Source organism: Sparus aurata, chromosome 13 (genome assembly GCF_900880675.1).
Source record: "Sparus aurata chromosome 13, fSpaAur1.1, whole genome shotgun sequence".
Taxonomy (NCBI): Eukaryota; Metazoa; Chordata; class Actinopteri; order Spariformes; family Sparidae; genus Sparus; species Sparus aurata.
The window spans coordinates 31302939-31329679 of NC_044199.1; the positions used below are offsets into that span (position 1 = coordinate 31302939).

The following is a 26741-nucleotide window of genomic DNA, read 5'->3' on the forward strand; positions in this document are numbered from 1 at the left end:
TATGTAGAAAACACACCCACACCTTCAAATCAGCTCTTTTATAGTATAGTATTATATCCATCTTGGCTCACAAATGTAGATCATTATTTTTTTTCTACTTTATAAAGGCAGCAGGAGATGTGTTCTATTATACAACAGGACTGCATTAAAAATGTGATTTTACTCATCAGTGACTCGTAACTTTAATAGCTGACTTTCCATTATTTGGATCACATCCGTCCATTAACACTTCTTGTGAAAGTGCTGCTGAAAGCTGTTAATGCCATCCTGAAATCAGACCTAAAGTCTCCAGAGCTGTCGTGACTGTTAATCACTCCTGCAGCCAAGTTGTGTGCTTTTTCTTTTTGTAACCGCAAAATAGTTTTGCTGAAAATGAGGCATGCTTATATCTGAAAAGGGCCTAAAGGTTCAGTTTATGCAAAATACTCACCCCCTGTGTTTTGAGTCAGTTCTCCTGAGAAAATGACAGCATCATTCGTTTGAGCAAATGCCAAAAATAACATATGTTAATGCACAGCAGTCATGGCTGCTCCCTGTTGAGAGCAAAGGAGGAAGTAACAACGGCAATTTCAAGTTTTCTCCAGCTATTATTTGTTGTAACATTTCGGACCAATTCTTCTCTTTAATTCCTTTAAAATGTTTTTTTGAATGTACACAATGTGAAACTGTCCTTCAATGAAGTTGGTTTCATGAAATCTGAGCTCCTTCCGTAGACAGAGAACAATCTTCCATTGATTGCTTGGACAGGAAACCATTAATTAACTCACAGTGGGCAGACTAGTATATAGTGTATGGTGTTGGCATTCATTTGTGTGTGGGGGTGTATTTGTGTGTTGTATTGTAGCACCTTGGCACTTCAATGCCTTCAAAAGTGTCAGGCGTCCTTCAAAGTGAAAGTGAACCTCTAACTTTGTTGCGCCTCGTGTTCTCAGAAACCCAGTGAGTGTTTCCGATAATTCGTCTCATCACAGGCGGAGGACAAAAGGGTACATATCTGCTGTCATATTTGCTCAAATTTCTTTTTAAAATCACAAGGGAGAATGATTTTTCCCTTTGGAGCAAACAGACATTTGACTTTGAAAAGGTGGCTGTACTTTGACTGGGATATAATAACTTCATTTGAAAGATTTCTCTTTTGAGGTGAGGAGCCAGGTGTCTCTTTCCTCTTTCAATCGGAAATGTGCACTCCAATTGTAGAGGCAATTATCAACATTATGACTAGGACAAGGACACCAAAATGTGAAATGTGGTGAATTGAATGTGACAGAACTGAAAAATAAATTGCACCCCTTTTCAGCCATTTTTACTTTCAGATGTACCTACATAACTGATGATTAGATGTCCCTGCCATACATTACAGCAGCCAAGCTATTATGTTTAAGTTTGACATCCCATTTTGGATTCTCATCTTCCATTTCAGTGACTTTGTACAACATTTGGACAGAGAGGAGGAGAGTTTCCAGCAGCCGTGGCTCATTGGATGAGACTGCGTGTTTATTGCTGTCATTTAGCAGATGGAGGAAGGAGTTTATTTTATAATTGAAGAGTGATGTTGGGTCACTGTCCAAGGTGAAGCTCTGCTGGTTAAGTAATCACTTCAGGACCAGCTCTGCTCTCCATTATCACTGAAGTCACAAGTCTGACACTTCTGCTTCCCTGTAGGTGGTAGCATCCTGGTGTTGCCCATAATTACCCCATTACAGAAATAAAAGTGAGGTTATGTAACTTTTTAAAAAGAAGTAAAAAAACATAGTCATCCCCTTCCACGTTGATTTCATAAGCATAACAACATTTTTTTATTTTATTTTAACAAACATTAGGGTTTTGCTGCTACAATCTTATGTAATGACATACTGAGTCAGCCCACTGACTACTTGTGCTACAAATGAAAGATGTCAGTTGTTTCATCATTGGCCAAAACACAGCCATATATCACCAGCAGAACAACCCAATCGCCAGAATACATTTTGGCAATTTACAATACTGCAAAACAACCGATGGGTTGATACACAATTCTTTGTGTTGCAACTTTATATTTCCCTTGGTTAAAGTTTCAGTGTTGTGCTTATAGTTTGGTTAAACATTTACAAAAACAATCTAAACAATCCATTTAAGAAAAATGGAGTGTCGAAGAAGACTTGAGATACGATGTTCTGGGGGGTTTTAATCACTCTCTGTTTTTTTAAGAGCGGCGATGAGTGATGATGACGACAGGTTCTCAGTGATGGTTATTTCAAGGAATATAAAAATGTTCACCTGCTCCATTACCGTAGACCGGGTAGTGTGTTTTTGGCTCTTTTTCTTCTAAAATAACAATCTGCTCCTTGTTTTGCTCATGCTGAGTAGTAGATTGCTCTCTATGCACCCCTCTGCAAGATTGTTGATTTCCTGCCAATATAAACTCTAGACATTGTTTGTAATGCAGTGGTAATGATGGCGGTGTCATCGGCGTACTTCACAAGAGTTCTCTTGATGTCTATGAGTGCAGTAATGGGTGTAGAGCAGGGGTACTCAAAGACAAATCAAATCTTCATCACAGCTATAGTCTCCTGGCATATTAAGCACACGGGTCTTGTGCTGGTTTGAGGGAGAATGAATGCACATTTTTAAGAAAATTCTTCTTCGAATTACCGATTTTCACTGTCCACTTTTCTTTTAGCAGTGAACTTGGAACACACCATTTCCGTGCAATCTAGAGGCTCCTAAAGCCAGCAAAACGTAAATATGCAAACTGCTCCAAAAACGAAAGTGAAAGTTAAAAATTGTGCTAGCAGCAGTGAGTGACCCAGCTGTCTGTGTATCGTTGGCATGGAGACAAGTCCCGGTATACACGTGCTGACCCAACCAAAACACATGGTGAAGGAACAACAGTTCGGGGGCCACAGATAGGCAGTCGGCGGGCCACTGGTGTAGAGTGAACCGAAGGGGGCTGAACATACAACCCTGGGGTGCTCCGGTGTTGAACTCTTACGTAGAGGAAATGCTACTGCCAGTCTGAGCTGTCTAGAGTCTACTTGTGAGGAAATCCAATAATATTAAGTTTTCCAATCAGAGTGGGTGAGAGTGTATTAAATACTGAGCTGAAGACAAAAAACATCATTCTAATGTTGCTGTTCGTATTCTCCAAATGTGCTAAGACTGAGTGGAGGGCAGTGGATCAGGAATCTTTTGTGGGTCTGTTGGTTGTGGTTAGGGCACTGGGTTAGGTTTGGGACAAGATCATGTTATAGCTTAGCACAGATTCGCTGTGTTATTTAAAAAAGTTTCAACACTGCGGTTCCTCATCAAAAATATCAAGTTTTCACAGTTATGTTTGAAAGGTGTCTTGAACTGCAGTCACTGGCTTGCCTGCCTTGTCACCTATGACACCATCACTGTCACATTTACCTGTCCCTTCCAGACATGTAACGTGAAACTGATATGACACGTACTGTAAAGAAGTCAACAAGGTTTGTAGGTTTATGAAACCTTAAAATGTGAATGTACCAATGGTTTGCAGCTTATAAATCTTTTTTCGATAACAGTTTCTATACGTTGCTGAGGATTTTCTGTGATCCAAACGACTGAACAATCCTTTGTTTGTCCCCAAAAGTTTCTTTGGCTCTGTTTCGGTTCATTGTTTTGCTGCATTGTCTTAAAATGGTGTACAAAAAGAGCTATGACTGTTTACTCAATAGGGATTTGAACACTCAAACTTTAAAGCTGAGTCAGTACTTTTACCAAAGTAGTAATTGTATTTTTTATTTCAAATCCAATATGATGGAGTACAGAATGAAAACAATCCAAAGTCTAGTGGATACACTGTTCAAAAACAGTTAACCTTATCCAAAAAAAAAAACTGACTTCCATTAACAGGTTAGGGTGAAAGTGTTCTCTCTCATGTATGAGCAGTTTTTCATCTTTGCCACATTAGTAAAGAACCATAGTTGTCTGATTTGTATTAAAGCCTCAATTAGAGGAAGGAAGACTTTTGATGTGTGGAGACTTGATGACACTCATTAGGGTTAATTTAATCCTCTTTTATTTGATGTTGAAAGGACATTCAATGACCGTGAAAGTACTCAGAACTTTAACTTCAGGTAAAACATATAAAACTTGAAGGAGAATGCGTCACATGTCAAACAAATCTTGAGCAGTCAGCCTCCAACCTGCGTCGATAACCGCCTTGTCTCAAAATCCTCCTTTCAATGACACTAAAGTGGCATAGAATGGCTTTTTCTTCTTTGTTTCTTTAAAAGCACTCAGCTTTTCTCACCTGCTGAAGATACAATAAATCAGAATAACTGCAGTTGAGTTTACAGTTTGCCTCCACAAAAACGTGACGAGGTTGAGGTGGAGCGGGGTGTAGTGGCTGTGTGCGTTTGTGGGCTTATGAATAGGAATCTTGTTTCTGCACATATTTCTTTTGCCATATGTGTGGAGAGGCTGATAATGTCCCTATAATGAAAGTCGGTTCCGGCCGCTAACGGGATTAGAGCTGAGAAATGAGCACGCAGCATTTTCCTGCAAGGTGCGGAGAGTTCCGTTTTAACAGCCGGCTGTCTCATAATTCTTCGTCTCATCACTTTTCCACAGATTGTTTCTGTGTTTTACCTCCGCTTCGTTTTTTTAAGCCTGAGCCATTACAGGGAAACTGTGGCGTGCATTTTAGAGTAATCTGTCCTACCTGAGTGGAGCCGCAGCGACTATAGAAAATCCCCTCCATACTTTTATCAGTTGCTGCACTGGAATACTAAACAAGCACGTTATTACACAGGTTCTAACATTGTTTTTTTTCCAAATAAGCCCTCCAGGACACAAACACATAAATCCACCACCCATTTTATATATATATATATGTATGTTCTTTTTTTTATGATCTGGTCTAACTGACTAACAGAACTTCGAGATTACTCTTATATAATATAATAAGCATTTTCAAGGATGCTTATTGCCACTTCAGATGCCTCAACTCTGGGTATCTGCTGATATCACAGCCAACATACCAGAATAAAATGTTGGCATTGTATGTTCTGCAAACCACAGATACGTTGAACTTTGTATGTTTGAATCACCATTTCAGTACATTTGAATAACATGTTATTCAAATTGGATGCATACTAGCTGACTAATACGACGTAGGGAAAACCTGCAAGGTGTGCTGCCATGTGAGAGACCGCTGTTTGATTCCACTTCACCAAACAAAAGGTGTTTTCAGGACATCTTGCAGCCCTCGTTGTGGGGAGAAAAAAAAGATGTATTTTAGAAAATGTGCTAACGTCTCTGTAAAAATATCTGAAGGCTGCAAAATGACCCAAGGCACTGGGATATTTCCCGTCATCCTTTTGGCAACACAGCCCACAAGACAGCTGCCAAACAACGGACTGAGACAAAACTCGGTAATTTCGGAACATTTTGCAGCCACATTTGTTTCAACAAACCCTGACATTTTCGACAAAACGTTGGCTGTGTTCGCGTTGAGAGAAACGGTTTTATTAAGCCAGAACATGATCTAACCCTGACAAAGTGGTTCGTAGGCCTGAACCTAACCAAGCGATAAGCACAGGTTTAAAAGTTAAAGTGAGGTAAACTTTGTCTGTGGTTTGCAGAAACTTGTAGGAATAATTTCAATGCAATACACTTTTTTTTTGTGTGCTGCAACTGCTGGGAGCAATAACAACTTTATGCTACCCTAAGATAATGGTCCCCCGGCTCAAGCTTCGTATACTTTTGCTTTATAATATTCTCTGTAAGAAACAATAAGTGCCAATTTCCAAAATGTCCTTCCTTAAAAAGAGCGGTAGCAGTTCATGTGGATCCTTTTTGCACAGTTTTTTGGAGGCTCTGACAGAGACAAGACGACTTGTTGTGACACAAATAGTTTGGATGTGTTCAGATATAAACTACAGAAAACATCTGTAAGCTTCAACACTTCCTGCATCACCTTCCACACTGAAAGTACCTGAATATGACACTTATTTGCACATCATAACTCTCTTATGGTTATATCATGAGTCATTTGCATGATGTGACTCAGCTTCTCATTTTGTGCTATTATATTTAGACAAAAAATTTAATGTACTCCTCAGTAAACTTCAAATATCTGAACTATTTCTTTATTTCAGCTCTATTCTTATCTTCCTTTGAGTTTTGTCCTCGGGTTGCTGCTGCAGTCTAATTTCCCCTGAGAATGAATACGTATCATATCACCTGAGCTTTTTTCAGCCATCATAAGTTAAAGCCGTGCTGCTTTAAAGTTACATGGATTTGTTTTTTTGTATTGGACCCTAATTTGGATGAATGCGACCTGAACGTATGATGGAGTCGTTGCCTCTGCATCTCCCTTTCAGTCGCCATACACGCAAGAGTATTTTACCTCCTGATGAAAGAGTGACATATGATGAAGTGATGTGTCAGACCGCTGCGGCTTCATGTTTGCTTTGGATGAACACCAATCTTGGATTCTGTCTCCTGTTTTCGCAGCGTCACAACGGGACGAAGGGGATCTGTTTATGGCCAGTATGGAGAGGAGGAATGCCCACAGCGACCCATAACTGTCTCAGCGTGCATATGACGTGTGAGTATTAACACAAACTGAAACTCAAACCTGTCCTTTTAAAGAGCAAATGCAGTGATTTTTGTTTCACGGTCGATGAGCAGCATCAAAGTCGCTGCATTAACCGAAGTTCATTAACGGATAACACGAATGCAAATGCCGGAATTTGGGAATGAAAGAGAGCGTCAACAGAAGCCTGTTATGAATGTATTTTGCTCTTAGTCAACACGTGTGGAAGAGGAAAGTTATTTGAGTGTTGAGACTTTTGCATTCAAATTTTAGCATTTTTTCATAGTTAATTGTTATAAATTGCAAATCATTTTGGATACTGCGACTTCTCGGCCATCAAAGACGTTGTCACAAAGTTTCTCTGGTCGCGACGAGCCCTCTCAGGTTGTGTGATACCTCCTGTGGCTCTGGAGGAGCTTTCCCTCTCCTGCTTACGACTCTCTGAACTTCTACCTTGGACACGAAACACTCGGTCACTGTTGTGCCTCTTAAAGTTATGATGACCGTCATCACTTGTGGTTGGGAAGAGCGATTTCACCTGTTGTTGTCAGACTGATCTCAAACCAATAAGAAATTCTTCATGGGAAGGAGCTGAAATCAGGGGTGCTCTTTAATCTGCTAACACCATTAACATGGAATGTGTTGTGGTCACTGATTAAAAGTAAAACGGAGCTGTTCATTAGTTAACTGGGTTTGTTACGGCTTTCTAGGGAACTCTACCAGTGATTAGAGCAGAGGTACGAGTGCATTTTTGTAAATCAAGGAAAACCCTCTTCGAGGTGAACTCAATCATCCTGCTGAGCGGACACTTGACAATGAAACACAGTCGTAACACTGAAAATACATCGCCAGAGTATCTATTCACTGACTGTAGTAATCGGAGTTGTGTAGTCACTAGAAAGCACATTTTCTAACCACATAAGTAAGCCAAAACGCTTCCCTCTGAATCAAACGGCCACAGATGAGTTTTATGAGACAATGGTTCAAAAATGTTGGTTAAAAATAATAACGTATGTTACGTAGTTGACGTCCAGCTGTGAAATAAGGTCACACTTCTTCTCTGAGCTGTTCTATTTATTTCTCTCTCTGACTCATCCTCCCTCCTTTTTTTTTCTGTTTTTTGCCTCCGACTCACTAATTACCTTTGGCTTTAAGTAGCTTCATTAATTCGGCAGTAACGATGTTGCGTTGACCACGATACCTGACAGAAATTCATAATTAACACATAACACTTCCACAGTAACGGGCAACTGCCTCCTGCGAGTTAATTAGGCAGGACCGTATATGAGCTCGCTGTGACATTGTTTGGATAAAATGCTGCTCTTTGCTTTTTGGAACAATCATCTATTGAGGGAACGTGGCAGCAAACCCACTCTCTGCCAAAGCAGTGAGATCAGCAGATATCTGATGTGTCTGAGCACTGACGACTCATGAAGTTACTTTTTCGACTCGAGTCAGCTCACCTGAGCTAAAACGAAAAAGTTTCTCTCGGGGGTCACAAAAGTGTCGCGCACTGGATTCTACCTCTTTCCTCCTTCATCCTCCCTTTTTCTCTCACTGCTGTTAGGTTAAAGAAGTTGCATCTATTTGGTCTTGTGGAAACATGCACAAACAAAATGGGTAAAGTCTTTCCTGCTCTCATAAACACACAAGATTCAGATGCACGACTGTTTATAGAGCCCGTTTTTGTGTTTTCACGTTGTAGAAATACTTTTTGTCCGTGAGGGATTTTAAGCACAAACAACATCTGTCCTGCTTCGTTTAAACTCCATTCCCCACCTTTTACCATCAAATATAACAGCAAAGGTAAAAGGTTCAAAAGCAGACGTCTTAAATGTGCCACATGTCCACAAAACACTGGAGCTAAAGATAAAGAGTACGCGGTGAATAGCTGGACACTTTTCATGGTGCTGGCTGTATTTGATTTGATTTGATTTGATGCGAATTTAAGTAATATCATCTATGAATCTATCGCTGAAAAGCTGATCCCAGTCTGTGGAATCAGCTCTTCGAGAAGATACCGTCAACATTTTGATTTGCTGTATGCTGTCGGTGTTATCACTCCACAGTCACTGGTAAATCTGAGCTGTCCCTCCAAACAACCATAGAACAGACATGGACCATAATGAGTCAGCCATAATGTCAGTTTTTTTCACGGCACCCTAGACATATGAAAGTCCACACACGTACGGCAGTTACTCAGCTGATCGTTGATGCTTTGAGTTATGGGCCCCTTTTCTTTTTTGAACAGCGAGCCCTTTGAAAAGAGTGCCGACAGAGACGGAGCACAGGAATAATTGTTTCATTGCTCCGTTTGAAGCAGGCCCATCCATCAGGCTGCGGCTCGTCCTGCAGTGAATGCGTGCGATGTGCGGATGGGGATGGGATTCGCTGATAATGGGGATCAGAGAAAATAAGTCACCGCGCGCGTGGAGCTTCGCATTGAGCCTCCCTTCACACTGTATGGATCATATTTCTCCCATTCCAAAGTGCCCTCTGCAAGGAATAAACACTTGATATACTTGATTTCCAAGACCAAACTGAAGCAGCATCGTTATGCTCTAATACGGATCGTGCTAGATTAAAGGGATATTCCGGTGTAAGTTTCACCCATGGTCTAACGCACCGTGAAACTGTGTCGAGAGATCAAGTTAACAGACCGCTAATTTACGGAGTTTTATCAACCTCAGAAACGACCGCACGACAACAATACTACTGCAGTAAATGGATCCAAATATAAACCGCCACCAAAAAGCCACAAATAATGCTCAGAACAGCACCAAACTTCAGCAACAGTACAGATAGGGTCTCAGCACATAGTCCGGGGCATCTAACCTCCGCTACCTTAGCTGGATTTCTACTGAAAAGCTGACTAAATTTACCACTCTTCTGCAGCAGCTTCCTGTTGACGGGAAGTCCCGACGAGTCGATTACCGAGTGCAGTAGCGTTCCGCGGCTCATGGATGAAAATGTATGATTATGACTCCATGGAAAAGCAATCAAAGTTCATATGTGTCTTACCTGCCAGTTTATAACAGTTATCATCGAGAGCGGACAGGGAAAAGAACGGAATTGAGCATTTCTAACCGCACTCGTCACGTCGGGACTTCCCCGACCCGGAAGCTGATGGAGGAGAGTTGAACTCTGTTTTTAGCTTCACAATAGAAATCCAGCTAAGCTAGCGGAGGTAAGACCCGGACTATGTGCTGAGACCCTATTTGTACTGTTGCTGAAGTTTGGTGCTGTTCTGAGCATTATTTGTGGCTTTTTGGTGGCGGTTTATATTTGGATCCATTTACTGCAGTGTATTGTTGTCGTGCGGTCGTTTCTGAGGTTGATAAAACTCCATAAATTAGCGGTCTGCTAACTTGATCTCTCGAGAGGGAGTCTAACACAGTTTCACAGTGTGTTAGACCATGGATTAAATTTACACCAGAATATCCCTTTAAAACTTTATAATTACCTTAATCGATCATAAGTATAAAATGTGGTGGTTCACCAGAGGACCATCGAAGCCTCAGGAGTGACTCGATGGAAGACGTTGGAGGTGCGGCAGTTTGGGACGTAGTTCCGGGTGGGGACAATGTTACGCCCGGCACTGAAAGCATTAATCAGTCAACAGGCTCAAAGACACAGACCTCATCAGTTTGCCGGCTGACCCACTTCTCACTTGAAATATACCAAACACACCCCTCAACGGAGACGAGCGTCCCATCTCTACTAATTAAGACGCTTCAGTCCCCCTGTTGACTGAAAAATAAGTTTTGGTGTCAGAGGAAGTGTGCATCAAATGTTAAGAGCAAAATCTAAAGTGAAAGACTCACTAGCGTCAGATCTTTTTTCCTCCCCTGTTTTCAAAGCATCGCAGTCACCCAGGTTGGCTTTAATGAGGGCGGTGTGTGTGTGTGTGTGTGTGTGTGTGTGTGTGTGTGTGTGTGTGTGTGTGAGTGTGTGTCGCTGACTGCACGATTTGGGAGTTTCGGGGTTCATGAAGTTAGTCGTATTCGTAGTTTGAACTTGTAAATGTCAGAGTTCAGGTTATTTGCCGCGGGAGTTTAGGACTCAAACAGACACTGAGACCCACCAGGTGGAGTCACAGACAAAAGGTCGAATAAACAGGCGTACAGTTGGCAGTGTGCGGAAGGTCAGGCAAGGCAAACGAATCCAAAAGGCCATTGGCAGAAGGTCACAGGACGGGTGGAGATGCAGGTAGAGCAGCTCTGAACGACTCAAACAGAGAGACTAGATCAGACTCAGAGTTACACAAAGATATGTTCAAGCTCAGGCAAGACTGAGACAGAGGAACGTTAGCGTTAGCTCATGAGCTAGGCTAACAGAAACACTTACAGAGAGAATATTTTAAAATACTGATCGTCATATTTCCAGGAAAAAAAAGAACCATTTACAAATATCAACTTGAAACTGTGTTATTCATGAGCACTTCAAGTTCAATGAATGTCAGATTTTTATTACACTGGCAGCGTGAAGAACAAAAGCTGTTGTCGTTGGAACAAATCTGAGCTCAGACGTTTGGAGATGGTGTTCAACATGCTGATGGTCTGTCAGCCTGTCAATCTGTCTGTTCACAGCTCCGGTCCAGAGCAAGATGCCGTCTTAACAGAATTTGTGTAGTTATGATACCCAACAGAAAGAGCAACTTGGTGATCCATGACTTTCCACTTATCTGGACAGTTCGGTCAAATTCGTTTTTTTTTTTGATTGACATTACCTCAAAGATGTACGGCCGACTACATATTCAAGCTCTTGGAGGTGAAAGCCTCTTACCTCTCCTCCGGCACCAGCACCTTGTCCAAATGCCTACTCGTACACAGCAAATCAAAATCTGAGAGTCAAATTTATCAAGAAGCTGACTAAGGATCAGCCCTTTCTTCATGTGGATCCTCTCATGGGGTCATTACGTTTCAGTCAAAGTCCTTATCAGCAGTGCTTGAAGTGGGAATTTGGGAATTGGCATGATTACAAAGTGCGAGAAGAGCCGCAAGGAGAAGTTATGGAAAAGCCAAAGAGTATTTTATGGTTTGGTTAGGTTAATGTTTAAAATGTCTGATTCTGTCACAGTGTTAATTTTGACAGCAAATTCTGATTTAGTGTTAGTCTTTTAGAATAACACACCAATTAGTTTTAGTCATATTTTAGTTATCTGAATTTTTTTAGTCTTAGTCTAGTTTTAGTCGACTAAATATCGTAAGAGTTTTAGTCTTAGTCTCTATCTATCTCTCTCTCTCTCTATCATGTAAACAACCTAACTCTTGTGAAAACTTTTTATTTAGTTTTCATTTAGTTTTTGTCAGTGAAACAGGTTTGTTGACTAATATTTTTCGTCATAGTCTTTGTCAATGAAATTAACACTGTTCTGTCACCACACACATGACTGGAAGTTGTCCTGATGGTTTAACACGTACAAATGTGGAAATGCGTTTGAACTGGGGTCACTGGCTGTCACACCTCCACCATCTCCTCCACTCAGACATACATGTCAGGGGAATTTTTAGAAATGCCTGTATGGTTGGTTTGACACGGGTTGAATGCAACTGTGTTTTGTAGAAACATAAAAGTGCCAACATCTTGGACTGGGCTGGTGTCCAACATCTCTCTGACGTCTGACAAAACCACGGCCGGTTCAAGCGAAAATAAGCCAGGAGTGCTGAGGTCAGAACGTCGAGGTCACCCTCTCCTCCAGTGTCATTAGTTTTCATGTAGCCTACACAAAATGAAGCGCAACACAAACGCCTTAGAGGAAAGATAAACCGAGTGCGACCCTCGGGAGCAGGCACAATCACTTTTTGCCTAAAGAAATGGTTGAACCACACGAGATACAAACTAGTTAAATTCAAACACGACCGGCCTTTAGTCTGACGTCCAACCTCCGACAAAAAATTCCATCTTTGTACAGAAAATCTCATGAAATCCATCCCGTCTCCGAGTGGATGTGACCGTCTGCATCCCTCGAGGCTCTGCTGCTTTTGATAACAGGATAATTAGAATCATTCTTTACAAAAAAGGAGAGACGCGGCGCTCCCCCGATCGTCATTCCAACCAGGTAGTGAATTAAATGCGTCCGCGTTTGGTTATTCACCTGCTCGCTTCTCTCTAATTCAGTCTTGTCCTCCTCGTGGTAGTGCTGAGAGTTTGTTGACGAACTGAGGAGGACACCAAAGGTCGCCGCTGGTCTCTCTGCCTCTTCAGTATGAGAGGCTCTCCCTCCCTGAACTAGATTACACCATAAATCAGAGGCTTGCATTATAAGCCAGCCAGTAATCCAGCCAGGAGGGAGGCTGCTGTGTTTGTGTGGTTGTCGTCACTGTGTGCATGTGAGCGTGTGCTGCCTTTTCTGTTCCGTGACTGCGTGCCAAAATACAGTACTTTTTAAAATATGTTTCAGCGTTCAGCGGATGCCTGAGTGTGAGGCTGATTTGTTTGCGCTGTGCTTCACATTTCTGCTCTCAGTTGCTAATCCCATCGACTTTTACGCAATCAAATATCCTTGGAATGTTGTTATCCTGCACTTTTTTTTTTTGCAATCTGATAAAATAACATCCTCTGTGCTGTTATAAAGGGTGTTTCGGAGGTTGTGCCCATTTGTCCTCTGTCGCGCTGGAAGCCGTTGGTTAGCTACGTTAGCTACCGTTGCTCTTCGTTGGTGGAGTGGAGAGAGGCACCGAGACGAGGCGAGGCAATCAGAACACGCATACGGTCACATCCTTTGGACTGTCGTGGAAATCCAACCCGAGTCCTTTAGCAAAAAATTTCACATTTCACAGTCCAGCAGCGTTAAACAACTTCAACACATCGTCCTCGGGCTTGTAGAGGAAACTGAGAGCGACGGGTGCTTTTAAATATATAGTAGCGTAAACAAAAAAAGTGTGGAGCCTCCATCAACCACTGCAAAAAAAAAAAAAAAGGTTGCACACAAATGTCCGGGTGTGAGTGCTGATCCATCCCGTCCAAAAGGGCTGCTTGGGGTGCAGATTTCATTGATTATTTTACCCACAATCCATTGCAAAATGTACATGAAAGTAGTTTTTTAAATGACTTCATCAAAACCTGACTTGAATCACGCAGGCCAGAAATGATATTCGACCGCATCAGGATACAGGAACATGTAGCAGCACAGGCTACAGAGGTGTTGTTGGAGTTTTTCGAGCTCGACTGTGAGCGGCTTATATCCCTGCAGTCTCACACCCTTGCAGACTTGACATTCTTGACAGTGAACAAGTCACAGTACGTACGTCTGAACTCCATCAGGGCGCAGTCTGGAAGTCCAGAGGGTGGACATTTGGGATTCAGCCGGAGTGTTTCCATCCAGGGAGGGCTGCAGTCTGAGCGGGGTTTTGTTCCCATATAACTTGCTTGGTTGATGAAAAAGAAACAACCGCATCAAAAAAAAACAAAAGAGAAAACTGGGTCTCGGTCTTCTTTCAAGGTCCAAACAGTCTAAATGTTTGGATCCACTCATGTAGACGTAATGACACAAGGACGAGAAGCCGACGGCAGCACAACTCCACCTGACTCTGTTTGACAAAATTAGACTGAATACAGTTTGGACTCAGAAAAAAGGGAACACGTACTGTGAAGAACTCCTCCTGGCAAGTGAAGTCATCTGTGGTTATATTTAGTGAGAATATAACCAACCTCCGAATTATGCAATATGTGATATTTACAGCTAATGCACGCAGATTCTAACCGCGTCACTGTCCAGCTTTCTCCTGTTTGCGGCAACAATCTTCTTCCATTAAGACGCTGTGTCTGTTTTTCTCTCAGCAGTTTGTTTTTACCTGAAGTGTACATTTCACTTGAGTGTATATAAATGTAAAGATATATATATATGCTGAGGGAGAGACACTCTCTCTTCTGAAATGTCTGCAGTGTAGAGGGAGAGCAGATTCTCAGCAGGATGCTGTGTCGCCTACATTCTGCCTCATCATTCATGAATAAGAAGGGAAAAAAAATGAACCTGCAGAATTGAGCGCCACGCAGAGAGGCAGCGTATGACACGTGTCAAAACAAACCACACCCAAGGTTGTCAGTGTGAGCGCACACATCAGTGGCGTCCTGATGCTCGTCAGCGCTCAGCGGCGGGACCAGCCCATCAGGCGGCGGCGTTTTGCGAACGTGCTCTGACTGCCTGCCGCCTGATGAGGAGGGTGTTTGTCGCGCTGTAGTCTGCCGATCACGGCGGCCATTCCCTCCCATCACATCACCGGGCAGTGTGTTCTCTGACCTTTCCTTTTTCTGCTCGGCCAGAATTATTTACAAGCACAAGTCTAAAAAATGCAGGACACTGTGAATCACAGAATGTCATTATTATGTATGATATCAATTTATTTATGGTTTTACAGTCTCATCAATTTATTTGATTTTAATTAATGTATGCCTGTTTCTGAATGTGATGATTTTCTTTGGCGTTAGCAAAGAATAGCTCGACTTCCACTGATTTCTTTTCTGATAAGGCGGTTCGGACCATGAACAAAATAAATAAATTGGATCCTATTTTGCTTTTTTCAGTCCTAAGGCGTCCGATATGTAGTCAGAAGCGTACACGAGGACTTATACTCCTACTGTCATTGCAGTCATGACTGAAGTTGAAGAAACTTAAAGGGAAGGTCCACCCAAAATTTGAAATTCAGTCATTATCTACTCATCCCCACACTGAGCAAAGCAGCGCTGCAGCTTTCTCCTAAACACTCGACGTAGCCGGTGCTCTGCAAAGCTTCCCCGCGATTTTCCAGCTGCATAAACATTCTCGTCGAACAAACGTAATACCTTGAATCCACCGTCGCTTTACACTTTGGATCGTGACCGTCTCGGCCTGTACAGTCGGACTGTCAATCGTTATCCTGGGACATCGCGGTAAATGAAAAATCAGCTGCGCCACGCTCTTTTTGTGGTTATGATGTAATTATAATAAAATACTGCTTGATGTATTCAGATGACAGAATTTTAATGGAGCAATTACAATTTCGATTTCTGCAGATGAAATGGCCGCCGTCCCTAACAAGTTAGATTAATAACAGTCATACTTATTAACTGTCTCATTGCATAGATTGAATTTAGCTGCGCGAAGTAGGAAAAAAAACGAAAACGTCAGCTCTCTGTTATTCTGATACTCCAGGAAACAACTGAGAGTAGGATGAAAACAATAACGGTAAAGGAGCGAGATGAGTGTCTGACACAAAGGGGTGATATTTTATGGTTAAGAGAAAACGAACACCGCTGCGGCTTAATGAGAAGATGAAAGCAATGAGACCGCTGTCACCTCATTCAGCTCGTGTCCTCATAGGAAATGAATATTCATGAGGATATAATCACAGAATATGAAGAGATGGAACAGACATTCTTGTTAAACTCATTATATCTGAATGGTCATTTCAGCGGAACGGAGGAGCTGCCGAGCCACGTGACGTCCATCATGTCCAACGGCCTCCGTCGCAGAGAGCTCGTGTGTTTCTCTGAGGTGTTGAAGGCGGTATATGCAGTCGCATTTATGATATATTTCATCACGCAAGTGCTGCTGTGTTGTAAAATCGTGTCCCGATTTCGACTGATGCAACGCAGATGATCACAGGGGGCATCTAAAAATCCTGACCAGTTTAGCAATCAAGCTGGATCGCACACAAAGCCGAGGGTTGGACATCATACTCCCAAATCATGTGAAGAGATCTAGTGCGAGCTGAAAGATCCCGGTGTAGAAGACAGCGTGAGCCTTTCTGTCGTAACGTCAAGAATGTGGAGGGGAAGGAAATCAAGCTGCTCAACGCACGCCGCTGCATCACATGCTACTACTGTCAGACGTCAGGAACCAGGATTTTGAGTATCTTTCGATCTCAAAATTTGCTGGTGTGTAGATCAGATCAAAATGAAGGAAGAGTTCACAGACGGCTGTGTTCTTGTGTTCAATGATTGGAACCAGGGAGGCTGGAAGTAGGAAAGGGGGCATTGGTGGTAGTCAGTGCGTTTACATGACACTCGAGAAAAACAAATTACTGTGTTAGTCCGACTTTGATCAGATTTTTAAGATACATGTATACACCTTAGTCTGACTACTATCAGACCCGATCAGATTTCTCATAGTCAAATTAAAGCACCCAGATTATTCGATTGATAGTCGCATTACTCCTGCATGTATACGTTCCATCAGATCAGATCGGATTTTGCGTTCTGCGCAGCCGCAAGATTTTTTCCCGGGGCCTCCGAAATAAGCGCAATCAAGAGCGCCATTGTGCATCTAGTTTGTGTAAATGCATAAAGATGTAGCTTCGTCTCGCTCTTCGTACGCCATCTTTCTCGAATGCCGAGGCAGAGTTTGTTGTTGCTGGTGACGTAAAGAGGTCAGCCGGATCGTACCGGGGTATGACATGCTCCGGCCAATAATTCGATTTTCTCACCGGCATGTATACTCGGACATTTGCAGTTGTCAGATTGAGTAACATAGTTAAACCATGGCTGTAATCCGACTAAGCTGTGCATGTAATCGCACTGTGTGGTCGTGCTGTGCTTATGGTCTGGTTAAGTTATGCACAAAAACCACTTGATTAGCTTTCTGGAAAGATCATGTTTTGGGTTTGAAACACTTATTTCTGTTGCTACAAACTCCTGAAACCTGATTAAAAATATGAAGCGGCCTTTTCACTTACAAATGTTGAAACGTCATCTTGAGCCGTGGACTCTGGCTCGGCAGTCGTCTCACCTAGCTGTGACATCACCACCAACACTCCCCGCTTCGGACATGAAAGTCAGCTTACATGTAATCTGAACGCGATGTGACACGATGTAGAAAGTGTGGATATGCGTATGAAGCGTACGCTCTGATGCATCTAAGCTAAAAATAATGAGAAAAGAGATTGATTGAGAAGCAACGGATCCACAACCTACTCGAGATCTTGTGAACGTTAAAAGAGCCGGAGGTGAACGAGCCAGAAAATCAATCCACGGTTCAAATTTGTACAAATGATGCAAAGTGGAAAATTAGCTTCACGTTCGCTCTCGTTCTATCAGCACAGGCTTTTCGTAGCTTACTTAATTTATATTTCCCTGAGCATTTTTAGACAATCTAACCCCCTTTAATTGAAACCTCGTCAGTCATGGAAGCTCTCATTATGGGCAGCGGCGCTTCAGAGAGAGACTCCGATCAACTCGCCGTCTGTCAGCGGCTGCCTGCTCGTCCCAGTTTGTCCCACTCTGCCTGAAGGGAATATTGACAAATACCCTGCTTCATTAGGAGGAAGTTAGAGTCATCACGGTAACATTACAAACCAAAGGAGTTCAGTGAACGGTTGAATAAGTCTCTCACTGTCTCCCTCACAGTCTCGTGTCAGTGTGTTCCCCTTCTGTCGCCTTCCATGTCGACTCTTTCTTCCCCCTCCGCCTCTTTCGGATCTAAAAAAAAAAACAATAAACCCTCTGAAGAACAATTAACTGAAGTTCCTCTTCGCCTCGTCACAGCAGAGCACTAATATCTAATCATGACCTCCAAGTGTTTCATCCCGGTGCCTCTTTAATTGTTTGCCTCCACCTGCCAACCAAAACTTTCTTTTGAAAGTTATCAAAGACTTTCTGAGTTAACGTTGAGAGGCGCTGAGGAGCGAGGACTCTTTCTTCCCCCCCCTCCACATCATTTTTTAACATTACTTCAATGACCTTTCTGTTTTATCAGGCAGCTTGCAGGAGAAATTGTCAGGAGATACATGGGCGACAGGATGACATTCAACAACAGTCCAGGTGTTGGATTTCTTGGGATTCTGCGGCAAAGTCGGCGTGTCTCTTTGCTGGAAAAAAGGGGGATACAGACCGTGTGCCAGGCGGGTGGAAAAAAAAAGAAAAGGAATACCTCAGTGGCCTTACCTTTGCACTGAATTCCCTTTTGTTGAAATTAATAATTTTCACGGAGATTAATTCAAATTACTTGTCATTTTATGGGCTGCAGGTTTGTTCGGCAAAAAATCCAATCATGCATCTTTCAGTCAGTGTTAAAGAGGTCAGTGTTTGTGATTGCTTTCACACAAAAGCTGTAATATCTAACTGATTAGATTATATTTGTCTTAAACGTTGGCAAATTGGATCCATCAGAAGTGTGCAGGACAAGCTATTAGAACTTCCTGTTTTCAGTTTACTTATTGATCTCTATAAAACTTTGATAACACTGGAAATGTCAAAACACCGAGACTCTTCGGAGACGCATGCCTCACAGTGTGGAGACGTTCCCGGGTGACGTTGTCCAGTTAGACTTTCAAAATACAGGTCGCCGACAAACAGCTCAGATTTCATGGCACATTATGTGTTATAAATTGTGGTTAAACAAGGTTGGTACCCAAAAACACCAAGGACGCAGGCAGGGTTATGGACAAATGGCGAGCTTTATTTGGCAAAAGCCGATTATCCAAAACCAGAGAATCGTAGAAACACACAAAAGCCGAAACAAAGTATCGAGCAAAAGGAACAAAAACCAGGAACATATCGCAGGGTGACACAGGAAGACACTCGAAGACATGGGAATGGGCTTTGGTCAAAAACATGGGTAGAGCCAGTGTCTTGTTATTGGAAGGTTGCTGGTTCAATTCCCCTAGTCTGCATGTAGAAGTGTCCTTGGGCAAGATACTGAACCCCAAACTGCTCCCTTACATGGCAGCCACCACCATCAGTGTATGAATGAATATAATGTATGAATTACTGTAAGACGTTTTGGACAAAAGAAAAGCTAAATGTAAACACAGGTTGGACAACACAGGTGAGACACAGGACATCAGGGAGCACACATGCTGTGTCTCAATTCAGGGTCTGCATCCTTCGAAGGACCCAGCCTTTGCGGTCTTCGAAGGCGAGTCCTTCGGTGAGACTTTGTTAACCGCGTCAGCCGTTGTTAAATGGGACGGTCTAGCCTTTGGAGTACTTCCAGGTTACGTCACGATTTCTGCCGCCCAGGCCCGCGAAATGACGATCTATTGACTCTGGACTCGACCCCATTTAGAGGGAGGAAGTCCTGCTTACGAGCCATCCTACCACCTAGTCGACCCCAAGTCAGACATTTTTCTCTCACTCCTGCACTAGAGGGGCTCCAAGAAGAGACACGGGAGGGATGAGCACGCCGTCAAAGGCACTGTAGTGTAAAATAACCATAGTAAGTAGATAGTGGTCAGTATAAAATAACCACAGTTAGTAAATAGTGACTAATGGTAACTGATAATAACTGTTATAATGATAAAAGTAAGAAACAAAGGGTAACAAGTGTGAAAGAGTTGCTGAAACATACTACTGGGCACCAGCTGACTGAAAAGTGCATCTACTGTTTAAAGCTGCTATAGTCAGATGATGTCAAGTGTGAAAATGTAACCACAAATCTAAGAATTATATCATATAACCAAATATGTAACACTTTCATTATGTTTAAAAATGCAGTGCCAAGAGTGGCCAGATATAATGGGAAATATCAAGGAGGGGAGTGAATTATCAAAAACCTGAAGGCCTCAAGGCCAGAGTTTCTAAGAGCCGCTGATAGCAGCACAGAGAAAGCCCCAATGTTAAAAAACAAAGCGAGGCGAGGTGCAACTGGTCGACATGCAGCTCTGCACGTACGCCAATCTCCGCGCAAGCGCAGAAGGTAATACAGGGTTTTTCCACTAGAGGTACGGGGATTTTCCATAAGAAATATGGTATTTTTCCATAGAGAAATAACAGTGTCAGCAGAAATTAAGCAGAATAATGATTGGTTGAAGCCATGTTGTCCACACAGACACACCCACTTTTCTGTGTTTAAAAGAGGATGTTCAGGGCTTTGAGCCTCGGGTCAGTTTGGTTTTTTCACGGATTTTGTCTGTGTCTGATCCCACTCTTTTTTGCCGGCAAATAAAGTTCTATTGCACTCAGCCTTTAAGACTCCTGGTGACTTTTTGATCTTTTAAATCTTTTGGACCAACCGAGAAAAGAGAAGTCATTTTACGACAGCACTCAGCATATTTTAGCTGAAGAATATGATCGATCACCAAAAAAATCAAAGGTCCATCTTGTATCTTTTACATGGTGAAATGTTTGCTGTGCACTTGAACAATTAAGAGTGATACTTCTTGCTTGCACGGACCCACCGGACAACAAACACAAGTTTATTTCTGAAGTTTAGCCAAAGCATTAACAAATCGTTAATTGGCTGTGTAGATCTTTGTCCGGTTCACCTGCACATTCTGTTGTTAAAGCCCAAACTGCTCCTTCTTTAATTGGTTTTGAAAAAGGTTCAGGCTTTAATTAAAATCACAGCTTTCTCGGTTTACAAATGGAACTTTCAAAATGCAAGTTTAACACAAAATTAAATTGTTTACCTGCATCTTTTACTATCTATTAGTCCTGCACAGACAAACACAGTCACAGCCGACCGGAGCTCGGTGCTGTAACTTGTTAATTTAGGGACAAACATTGCATTAATCAACATCATTATCACTGTAAATGTGTCATTGCAATGCCGGCGGATAGTTTGCGTTAATCAGAATGAGACGGGTCTTAAACTGTTGTGTATGCACATCATGTATATCATCTTGGTTGGTTGTATAAAAGTGAACCGGCTCCTGAGGTTGCTGCTCCGTGTAGCTGAGTGCTGTTGTGCACCATCATCATGACCGTATTCAAAGCGCTCCAATTTAGAAACACATCTGTAGCTGAGAAGAAAAGCCTGAGGTACATCCATTGTGGGTGTAGGGAGCAGCGTTCGGTTTATTTTAGCACCGCTGTTATCAACTTTGATATCAGTGTTCGACTAAAATAAGAATCTCTTGAGGGGGAGAGATGTGAGTCTGTGAGCACATGTGTGCCGGTTCAGTTCAGAAATCTAGCGTGTGAAAGGTTAAAGTGCCATTTTCTCCTCTCCCTTTGAAAGCCATCAAGTACCCTTGAGCAAGGTACTTCACCTCCAGCTGCCGTGATGTAGCCACCGGACGAACCCAGGTGTGCAACTGTGAATGTGAAGCGCCAAAGTGCAATGAAAACACATCTAAAGGCTTGAAAACAGTATTTTAAGCACTGGATGAATAAAGGAAGAGACGAACGTGGAGATTGAAGTGTTTTTCACCTGGATAATGTTGCATCCATGCTCTGGATATGCATCAGTGGCTTTTTATCTTTAAAGGACTGAAGGTGCTTTTCCTCCATGGCTCCTTTTTGTCCCCTCCTCCTCATCTGCTGCAGAGAACCGCCTCACATTAAACATCTTTTCGAAAAATGACTGCAGCTAGCATGTGATTCACAAGTGAAGCCATCTGACATGATTTAAATGATTGGCAAAGATACACTTAGTGTCTCAGCATCAAAGTTTTAGATTAGATTTATTACCTGAAGACCATATTTACTCAGCACAGAAAGCATGTAATACAGTAATGACTAGACACCTGAACAGCCAAAACATTGTTCAAGTAATGATGTTTGATCATCTCCAACACAGGTTGTATCGTTGAAGTTACAGACCGTACTTTACTGGCCTGTCTAAGCCTAAAGTTCACCTCACTGTAATTCATTTGCAGTTTAAACTCCTGGTTAAAGAACACTTTCTCAACTTTTCTTACAAATAGCAGCTTTAATGCAAAGAAAACACAAAGCAGTGAACTCCAGTTTCCCTTCATCGCTTTCAAACACTTCGTCTGTTCAGTTTATCATTTTGGGCGCCGTCCTGTCATTCGCTCAGACTTCAAGACGTAGGCAGCTGAAGTATTTTGCATCGCACGGACCCTCGCAGCTGTCGATGATTCAAATTTAAGTTAAATTCCCTATGGGAGAAGTCAAAAAGGTCACTGGAGGCCAAATATCAACTGTTTACTCTCCATTGTCATACCATTGGCTTACTGTAACACAATGTGTCATTATGTGTGCTAGCCAAACTTATTATCCGCACAACTAACATAGTTTAACCTCTTCATCTTGCTTGGTTGTAAAATCTATTCTAGTTAAAGGGATAGTTCGGGTTTTTTGAAGTGGGGTATAAGGTTGATGTATTACCGCAGTAGATGGTCCCGAGTTTGGTAAAAGCAGCAGGAGTACTGGAAGCCACCAGACTGCTTTGGCTCATCTACTGCTGCCTCGATCATTTAGTTTGTTCGTGTTATCGTGTGTTGTTGGTGTTTTAAAGGGTTAGTTCGGATTCACCAAAGTCACACAATTACACAACCAACCGAACTGCAGCTGTGGACCAGCAACTCCCGTGTTCTGCAAAGTAAAATGACTGTTTCTTCCAATGGATTCTGGTGTTTGGAGAGGGCAACATTTGGCTTATAAAAAACGTGTTTTCTGGTTGGATAAGGTGGTTTTCGGCAGGTTAAAGCGGTGAAAGCATTCTAAATATTGATGAACACTTAAACTGATATTGATTTTTACTTTTAGTTGGGCTGTTTTTAGATGCGAAAATAAGTTCTGCTGCTGATCCTAACCGCCGCAGCTCGTTACTTAGCTTCCTACTGTCCCTTTAATTATTTTCTTGTACAGTTTGACTTTGAGAGGTGGTTTGAAGGATCCGCCTTCACTAAACTCCAGAATCTTCCACCAGCTTCACATTGATTGAGCTAATCCACCGACGCTCGAGCTCGGAGGTTTGCAGAGGACAGCAGCGAGGGTATTTTAGTGCAGATTGTCGGCGTCCGCTCCTGTTTTAGGGTTGTTGTACTTCATTTTCTCCGCTTCTATTTTGGGGTCGTAAGCGCCAGTGCACACGGTAAAATGTGCGGGCGTTGTCTCAGGTCACACATATTCAACACACACACACACTCGCACACCCACACAGGCTTATAAATCAAGTAGACACAACCTCATGGGAGCACATATGCCTTTACACACACTCAGACACACACTGATGGCTTTCTTGGAGATTCACTGTGGCCGTAAAAGGATCTTGTAAAAGAGTGGTGGGGGCCGCCCGCTTCGGCTCTATAGGGTTCATTAACCGGCACACACACACACACGTACCGGCACACACACGGAGAAGCACAAGCAGACATAAAGTGACCCCTGCAAGGAATTCATTCATTTTTATGCCCCCTCTCACCTCATGGCTGTTTATTTGTTTTCCGACCCATTAGGTTAGCGGCTTTTCAGGACTCTATCCATTTTTTAGGGTCTCTCTCAGCTTTACGCACTGTGTTACTGACTGGGTTTCCATGAAGAAGAGATGGTCCAGCAGAAATTGCTTTTAAGAATAAGACAGTGAAGCACTGCCTGAAGACAACTTTCACCATCACTTACGAATGTGGCTAGAAGTAGCAACAGCAGTGTTGTCGCGGCAGTTTTACTGTTTACCTCTTAAACTAAATTAAAATGACACCCAGAAGGGAAGTACTGTAGCTCCTGGACCATGTGAGAAAACACGCTTCGCCACACAAGGCTGAGCTCCAAATGTAGGTCTACATTGTGAATCAGAGACAGTAATTTAGGAAGACCATGCTCTAAAATGACCAGCTATTTTTCAATTATGTATTTTGGTGCGTCTGGTGAAAAATAAATGTGTTATCATCCCCATTTTTGCGGGGTTTTTTTTTTTTTGTATCCTTTCGACCTCATAGTGCCCTTCAGCACCCATGCAATATTTCAGTATATTACAAAGGAGCTGGAGTCATTTTGAATTAATTCCCTATGTATCAAAACATGAAATTGGAGTCTTGAGCTTTGTGTCGTTGATAATTTAAGTTGTCCCCACTAACCAGAAGCTGAAATATACATTGTGACATCGTCTTCATAAATTTCATAGATGATGTAAAATTGTGCGAGAGAGACTCTGACCCGCTGTGCACCATCCAAAGCGATGACGACATTGTGAGTTCAAGTTTTGTTTCCCTTGAGATCACATCACATTGGCTCTGTCGGCTGATGGTGGGACTGACTCAGCTCTCCGCCATGAATGGATGCTGTTTTCCTGATGGGCTGTGCACTGAAGAGTCACTTTTCCACCTATAGATTCATAGTTGCCAAAAGACACTACCTACTACCACATTACTGTTGCTTGTTGGGGCATTTCTCCTATTTTGAAAGCCTAGCATCATTCGGTGAACGATCTGCTTTGTTGTCCGACTCAGGAAGCAATCAGAGAGAAGTGTTGTGGATCGAACAGTCTTTATAAAATTGATCTGAAGCTGCGTTCTTTTCCTTTGGGTATATTAAGATGCATTTCACTATAGCTTACAACAGTATTTAAGCCATGTCTCTGTAGACCAAGTCAGCTAAACAAGCTAGCTATGAAGCTTTATTGGCCTGTAATTGGTAAATGGTGTCTGTAATTAATTTCACTGAGACAATGAACGTTGTTCACCCACCACTCTGGATCTGTTGTGGTTGGCATTGTTGCTGTCAGCTGCTAGCTAAAAAACCTTTGTGGCATTTAGCACCTTTTGCTAACATCATTAGCATTACCAACAGACCGTACTTGAATCTCCACATTAAAGAGATCAAAACGTATCCACCATGTTTAGTAGATTCTTGTCAGTATTTGGGTTTGTCAGATCTAAACTAGAGCTGTAATTCTAGTATTGTGGTGTGCTGCAGTTCTGCGTGTGGTTTGTCCAAGTGGTGTTGCCATACCCCAGGAGAACTAGCGTGGACAGGGACAATGTCAAACACCGTACTGTCTCTGTATGTCATATTACTTTGAATGTTTTCAAAGTGGAGAACTGTAATGTAATATGAGTATTAGGTAGTGTTGATCTGGCCCGCTTTTCATACTGACTCCACGTCCTTAGCTTTGTTCTGCACTGTGTGTTTTCATCAACACTTTTATTAATCTTAAAGATATGCTTTTGTGAAGTGTTGACAAAGAGACTCTGGAGAAAACAGGAAAGAGCATCTGCTCCTTTTTGTCATCGGCTGCTTTATGTGTTTTGATTGCACGGTGCTTTTATTTGTCTCTCTCTGATGAAAGCTTATGTATAGCTCAACACTACAATTCCCACGAGGAAGAAGTGTTTGTCTGTGTTTTAACGCAGGCCCCTGACTGAAAGCTTGCCTCAGTAAGTGACAGATGCACAGCTTGGAGAGCGCAGATGCTTTTTTCTTTTATTCTAAAGGTGCCGCTTGTAAGAAAAGTTGATTTTTGAGGCTCAAACCCAACTCGATTGCAGGAAGGGTCGGCCGCCATCTCTTGGGAATGAGACCGAGCTTCAAGACTCCAACAACACAACATGATTGGGTTTGTTGTAGTGAACCGCTGGTAGAACTACTGTGTGCAGCAGTGCGGCACGATCTGAGTTCGTGAGGTTAAAGACTGATCATGTGTAATTTCTGCCTGAGCACTCAGCCCTCGTTCATCCATGTGTACAACAGCCAGACCAAATAATCGCTCTACCCATTACTCTTTAGCTCCCGTCCTGCTGTTACCTTCCACACCTCCTCCTGTTACATCCACCTCCTACGTCCCACCAATCCGTGCTCCCACACAGTCATGTTCTTCCTTTACTCAGTAACATCAAAGAGGCCGACGTGTAAAAGAGCGATTCGTATAATTGTGTTGACGCTTTATTGCACTCTGCTGTGCGCTAAAAGCCGGAGAAGAAAGCAGGAGTGAAAAGGGAGCGGAGAGAAAATGCTCTTTAAAGCTCCTATGTGCGGAATGTTTATGTGATTAAAGCATCTTTCAAAATTTTTCTGTGCTCCCAGAGAGGCTTAAAAAGACTTAGAGGAGACTGATAACAGAGTGTGAAGGCATCTGATGTTCGATTCTTTGTGTTCGAATTTGGGGAAAAAGAGGATTTGAGAGTGTACCAGACGACCGAGTCAGCAGAAGATGTTGTTGTTGTTGTGCATGAGCAGCCAGTTGGAGAGCGTATTTATTTACTTCATTCAAGTGTTGGGGACCCTTCACATAAACCGACATGGATACTGTGTCAATGTGCCACATTTAGTCAGTAAAGCTCTGGAATATAAAACTCTTTTTGCTTTTCAAAGTGTGCCATGGTGGTGCCAGGTTAGGGTTAGTCTGGATGTACTCGTGTCGACAACAGTTCTTCATGGTGTCGGTCAGTGTGGCTGATTGTTACACCCACAGTCATAAAAGTGCTTATACCATGGTCTGGGAGAATACTCGATTCTGATTGGCTGCAGGGTGTCCATTAACCCCTGATATATGGACACCTACTAATTAGTTCCAGTCAAATTGACTGTTTACCGCTGTAAAATTAATGCGCTAGCTGGCGTATCAAATCTGAATTTTATATTTCCAGCACTGAGT

The 26741-nt window shown here is 42.5% G+C and overlaps 1 protein-coding gene across 1 annotated transcript in view; it reads left to right on the top strand.

The window, feature by feature from the left end:
* The window catches only part of sgcd (sarcoglycan, delta (dystrophin-associated glycoprotein)), a 316040-nt gene that overhangs the window by 74806 nt on the left and 214493 nt on the right, over window positions 1-26741 (top strand). The window contains exon 2 of the mRNA XM_030438196.1: window positions 6463-6556. The gene's annotated coding sequence lies outside the window, so the exon portion shown is untranslated. The remainder of the gene's footprint in view (window positions 1-6462; window positions 6557-26741) is intronic.